At 36.7% G+C, this 6,664-nt stretch overlaps 1 long non-coding RNA gene across 1 annotated transcript; it reads right to left on the bottom strand.

The window, feature by feature from the left end:
* Window positions 1-1,382: 1,382 nt before the first annotated feature.
* Window positions 1,383-5,168, bottom strand: LOC141480025 (uncharacterized). Its single transcript, XR_012464123.1, has 2 exons — window positions 1,603-5,168; window positions 1,383-1,537 (listed from the first exon to the last, which is right to left on the bottom strand). It is a non-coding gene; the product is annotated as an uncharacterized lncRNA (long non-coding RNA).
* Between the last annotated feature and the right edge of the window lie 1,496 nt (window positions 5,169-6,664).

The following is a 6,664-nucleotide window of genomic DNA, read 5'->3' as shown; positions in this document are numbered from 1 at the left end:
AGTCGTCGTCGTCATCATCGTCGTCGTCGCTGCTCATTGGGACAATGTCATCATAAGCAGGGTCACCATCCGTCAGGATCTGGATATTCCGAATCGTCCAAGTGTCCTTCGTCACTGCCAGTGACATGTTGAACTTGCATCCTGATGTCGTGATCCTGGTATTCATATGGCGGACTGTGGGGTTCCGTGGTGGAAGAGACTACCTGTACCTGGCTGTTATCCCAGTAATTGAAGTTGTACCCCTGATCCGGGCAGCTATAGGGTTCGGAGGTTGAATCGGGTTCCATCTCGATGCTAGCTGATCAACTGAATGTTTCATCAGATGATTTCTACTTTTATACTTTCGAGAGGGAGTGGGAGAGGAGTGGGACATTGAGTAGGGGTAAATTGCAGTGAGACATAAGACATATTCAATGAGTAGGGGTAAATTGCAAAGTGACATAAGACATATTCAATGAAAGAGATACTTGAATGGATAAAATACAAATGAAATATACTTGTCGATTTCACTATGAAACATGTCTATTTTTTTATTTTTTAAATTTTCTTCACATGGAATTATTTACAAGTGATTAGAGAACACAAAAATTGATGTGAGGTATTTGTCTAGAAGAACTTGGAATTGAAATAAAAAAATAATAATAAGAGGAAGTGAAGAAAATGCTCCAACCATCGCATTGTTCAATGTGTACCAAACCAAAAAACAGTGTACACCCTTTATTTCACTTCCTTTTCCTTTATTCAATATAAACTTAACAAATATAAACTTAAAACTACCATAATTAAATATTCCTAACTAACCTAAAACTAATCTTATATTTATACTTAATCTACAAAAAAGGGTCCATAGCTGTCCATAACCTTTTGTGTAGCTCTATCGAAGAGGTTGCCGCTTCACACCTTTCCTCCAGAGATGCAATGTCACGATCTAGTTCGGCCATTTCTTTCTCTATTTCCTACGTCGCTTAACCTTTTCACCCTTTAGGCGGTTCATGTTAGTCAACGCGGCCTCACTAGATCGGGCAGCATGTTCTATTTCTTTGCATCTCTGTAGAAAAGTATTCATCTTTTCACTCACCTCTCCGATAGGCTGTCGCACTGTGGCACCAACACCTCAGGATCCGCCGGTGTCGCTGGCAGCGGTGGTAGTCGCGTCACCAACGGCGACAATATCACCAACTCCGGAGAAGGACTCCTCGGAATTTCCACTGCTGCTGGTGCTGCTGCTGGTATGGAGGCCCTCTTACGAGAGGTCGAAAAACTACCTGCATAAGGATTAGTCCTATTGCAAGTAGCTCGGTACTTTGAAATAGGACCAACCCTTGCTGCAGGTCGTTGGCAAACCTTCTTCACAGCCCTGACTTCCTCCTCCTCCTCGAATAAGTCAGGGCTAGAAGATCTACACCTAACTCGCGAACGCGAAGTGGTTGCCTGGTCACCCGTCACCGCTCTCGAAGATGCTGCCTCCTCCTGGTCAGCGGACACCGGCAGAATAGACGCCACAGCATTATTCACCTCCTGTGTATTGGTTGCCATTCTGAAAAAGAAGAAATAATACAAAGTTAGTTGATATAAAAAAAATAACATTCTTAATTTACTTACTCAAATGTCAAGTTAGTCGTCGGAAGCTACTGCCTTGAAGTGGAGTGGACTGCTCTCGATGAGATGACTTCTCGAACTGAATGTTGTGTAGTGCTCTCCGGAGGGTATCGACTTCGATGCGTGAGTGGTGGGAAAATGGTGGGAGCGCACATGCGCGTTGAGGGTAGGGGTGTACATGCGCAAATGTTGGGAGTCGGGGGGGCGGGGCTTCGGGGAGGGGAGGGGCGGGGCTTCGGAAAGGGGGCGGGGCTTCGAGAAGGGGCAAAAAAACGCGCCCCGGATGCAAGTGGTGGATGTTGAGCGCCCCAGGCCGCGAAGCGGCCTGCTGAGCGATCGCTTCATGATCGCGAAGCGATCGCTTCGCGATCGCCTATTAACCTAACGTAAGTATGCAGCTAACCTAACGTAACTGTTAACCTAACCTAACGAGGGAATACTAACCTAACACCTAACCTAACGTAACTATGCAGCTAACCTAACGTAACTATTAACCTAACATAACGAGGGAATACATTCACCATGTTGGTTCCATTAATACATCATCAGTTGGTTTTGGTTTTGGTTGTATTATTCTATGATTTGGATTAATGTTCAGTCCTGGATATCCCAGTCCACCTGATGATGATGGCTTGACTTTATAGTTTCTCTCCAAAACTTCTTTATGGTTTTTCTCCAATACTTCAACTCTCTGTTCCAGTACATCATACTTTTTCATTGTAGTCCCTGTTATGTTTGACATAGCATCAAATTTTTTATTTGTAGACGCTGTTATGTCAGACATTTTTATGTCTACATCACTTGTAAGTTTGTCAAATTTACGAGTGAAAGTTATCCGAGCCTCTGCAATTTTATCGTCAAATGCTTGCCGGGCGTCCCGAGCAATATTGCCTATTGTGGATTGTATTGCAGCTTGTAGGGCTAGAAGTATAACTTCCTTTGCTCCATTAATTTCCCCCTCAAGATATGATACAGTTACACAATCACTCTTGTCAATTGGTTCACTTGTATTTTTCAATATTTTCCTTTGCATGTCATAATGACCATCTTTTGTTAATTTAAAACCATTCCCAGGAGGACCTCGAATGACATTACCACCCCATTTCTTTTTCTACCAAACTTATCGATTGTTTTAGACATTGTGCACTCTACGATGATTCTCTTCAAACTGATATTTCTGTCATTTACATTATACTATATATTGCAGTAATTGATTAGGGAAATAGAAATAATACAAATAAAATTTTAATCATTTTATATTCATTACAGTTATACATATACATACATACATAATACATTAATATCACATTACTTCTATCATATATTATTAATTATAAATGGCTACATAAATATCAATATTGAATTTTCCGGTTTTGAAGATATTGAATGATATTTCAATCATTGATCTCGGCAGATAATAAATTAATCAATTGATCCAATGGAGTCTCCTGAGATTGTGATTGTTGAATAATATTACTTATCCAACGAATGTTCTCATTTGGATCGTTTTCATAAAATTCAATATCATTATGACCCCAAGGAAGAGTGTGGGTAGTATTCGGAATGATAAATCGTTTATCGTCGTGATATGATAATGCAACTTTATTTTTCAATTCAGTATACATATCATGTAACACGCTTCTAAATGAATTCATCTTTCTGAATATCATACCACCTTGTTCGACGATTTTTTGATAATCTTCGCATGTCAATTCATTCTTTATTACAGATCGTTTAAACCCTTTGGCTTTCTTAAATTCACCATCAACAGATTTCACATAATATGCTTTAGCACCTGTACCATAAAAACTCATGATTGGATCATTTGGAAATTCATCTTTGAAGTTACCCAAGACTGAACTTGTTACTGGAATATTGAATTGGTTAACTATACTGTAATTGGATGTATCAAATCTACTTATGTTAGTTTTTATGAATTCATAAAAATTTTCTGTGTTTACTTTAAGAATGAGCGAGTCGGTATCTGTGTAAAGTAAAGAGACATTTTCATCAAAGTGTTGTTTGATGCATCCATAGAAAAAGTCATACATGACTGTTTTAGATAATTCTAATATGGAAAATCCCAAATATAATGGTTTATCGTAATGAACCTTCACTCTACCCAATTGAATGGCAACGAAATTATCAGTGAAAATTGAACAATTTTTGAAATTTGGTTTGGCTATGAGAGTGCTGGCACCTATATTTTTCTTTATATTTTCCCAATGTGTAACGAGTCTAACATCAATTCGATTATCTACATTCTCCATTGTCTTTCCATACACCGCATTATTCATTAGTTTATAGAAATCTTTAACAGATTTGTTGTTAGACCTATTACGCATTTCAGTATTAAGATCTATATAGGGTTTCATCCAGCATGATTGTTTGAATTTCAATACTCTATGTGTATTCATTACAATCAATCCATTTTTGACAGCTTGCTGTAGATTCCTATAATGAACAATATATTTTCTTTTATCATTCAAATTTGGAATTAATTTGGGAATTTTCGATTGTGTACGAGGTGGTATTATTTTTTCGACTAAAAATGGAAGGTCAGAATGTTTATCATGCAACTCTTGTGGATAATGAATGTCCACTTCAAATACATACCCATACGGACTATCAGTACTCACATCCATCACATCAAGATTAAGAATTTCATTTGGTGTCAACCATGTAAATTCACTTGTTGGTAGAGGTTGTGACATACTGTGACCGTATAGATTTGTTGCATCTAAATATGTAATGAATGTGGAAGGTTCATTGGGATTATAATTGGGTAAAAATCTATTATTTGCTATATGTTTCCTCTCGCTACATTGACTAATTCCACCTCGTATACCTTTTTGAAAAAAGTGAATCATATCAATGTCAGTTAGTAATTCCAATTCAACATTAGTGAACTTCAACATGGCATCCCATGATAATCCAGGTGCAGTGTAATATTGTGCCGGATCTAAGTTATATATCTCTAAACTTGTGGTGCGGAAATTTTCAAAAATATCACATAGTAGCAATACATCCGACTTCAAATACAAATCAGAGTATTCCCCCAAATTCTGACACTCGAATAAATTCCAAACATTTCTAGCCCTATCATAATCAGTTTCCGATATATGTTCACAATTGAGTGTGTCATAAAACTGATTTTTTGTCGGAAGTAATGGATAATTCAATTTGTCAATGTCATCAACAAAACTATATGGAAATACACCTTTCTGTCTCATCAAATTGAATTTCTCAATTTGTGGGAAATGTTTGTGCATCTCCAAACATTGATCGGAGGTCAAGTTTGCACCCAACTTCTCCAACGAATTAGTCATAAATTTATAACTATCGATAAATCTCATTTTGAGATAATTCTTCCTAACCACACCATCTTTATCGGTATAGCTGTGTGTAAAGAGATGCTTCGTGAAAGATATATATTTCTCTTTAGTTTGCGGGATAACATCAACTTTCTCTTTATTCCTATACAATTCTTTTATGAATAAATGACAATCATAACCACTTAAATTATGAAAAATGATAGGTATGAAGTTTGGTATTTTGAAATTTAAATTACATTTTCGAGTGAGCGGCATGTGATCTTTTCTTTCCTGTGACATGACAATGATCTCTTACTTTGACGTCACCATCAGTAAATGCTTTATTACATATACCACAAGTTCTGGCTGCAGCAAACTGTTCTTCTTCTTCGACAGTTTGTGTATCCATTGGTTTAGGGTTTCTGAGATGATTTTCATGTATCTCTTTCAAATCATCTTCAATGCTACTCACAAATTTCTGAGCTGCATCTACACCCCTATATGTAACAAATTTTGTCAAATCATCATTATATGAACACTTTATCAAATAAGCAAATGAATATGGGGCATGTTTGAATGTTTTAATCGTGTATGAACTTCCAGGATTTGGCTCATTCACATGAATCGGTTTAAGCACTGATTCAAAATCAGCATACACTACAAATGGCACCCTCATTTGCCTCTCAAAGTTTTCAAACATTAGTTTATTTTCCGCAACCATTCTACCATATTTATTGATCTTTAAATTAGTAGTTGGTGTTGTGGTACTAATGTGATTACAATCATACATATTATGACGTAAAAGCAATCTCTCATCAGAAAATATATCAAACATCCGTCACAAAATATTTTTTCTGTCTATGAGCTGATAGTTGATTAGAAACTAATCTTGAAAGATCTTTGATCCAACAATAGTGACCATTACCGGAGTCATCAGTTATAAACAACAAATTGACATGTCTCCGGAGTCTTCTCTGTGAGTATCGCAATGGACCAATCACTTCATACTTCATTTTACCCTTCTCAAATGTACTCTCTAAACCGTAAACATTAATTGAAATATCATTCCTATCTTCGAATATTTCGATACTCTTATTATTAACTTTAACCGGAAAATCCATACCTGTGACATCTAAAACAGTGGAAAAATGTGGATATGACGTAAGTTCGGACACTCGACTATCTGCAGGATATAATGCTGATGTTATAGCCCAAGCAAAACAATATTGATCTTCATTACGAACATTCACAACAGCTTTCTTCCATTGAATACATTGAGGCAGCTTCACATATGAACGTCCTTCCAGTGGACTGTATTTATTAATGTTGACCTCGAGAAACAATATTTTTTCACAAGTCCAACCTGAATTATAAAAAAAAAAATATTACTATTCAATCTTATTGAAATTTTTAAAAAATAAATACCTGAGTCACGATCCTGGAACTCAGTCGTTTGAGCCACAATTACATCACGGAATCCATCAAAAACAGCATTCAAATCTGATGATTGGTCCACTATTTTATTTTGGGAATTAAATGACTTCGTGTCCCTCGAATCATCAGTCTGAAGAATATAATTCCCAAAAACTTCCATATTCACCTTGATGCTTTTATGGATCCTGATGGCTGATTCCAGTAATTCAATGACCTTCTGCCTAATCTTATTGAAAAATGACATGTAGTCACTGGTTACAATCGAACTCTCCACCCTGTATGTAGCAATGCGGCAATTGAATGCATTCGTTATATTA

This window comes from Leptinotarsa decemlineata, unplaced genomic scaffold (assembly GCF_025532065.1).
Source record: "Leptinotarsa decemlineata unplaced genomic scaffold, Ldec_3_MD MMD2_P_RNA_scaffold_5, whole genome shotgun sequence".
NCBI lineage: Eukaryota > Metazoa > Arthropoda > Insecta > Coleoptera > Chrysomelidae > Leptinotarsa > Leptinotarsa decemlineata.
Note: the sequence above shows the minus strand (reverse complement) of the source record. Positions and strands in the feature narration are given on the sequence as shown.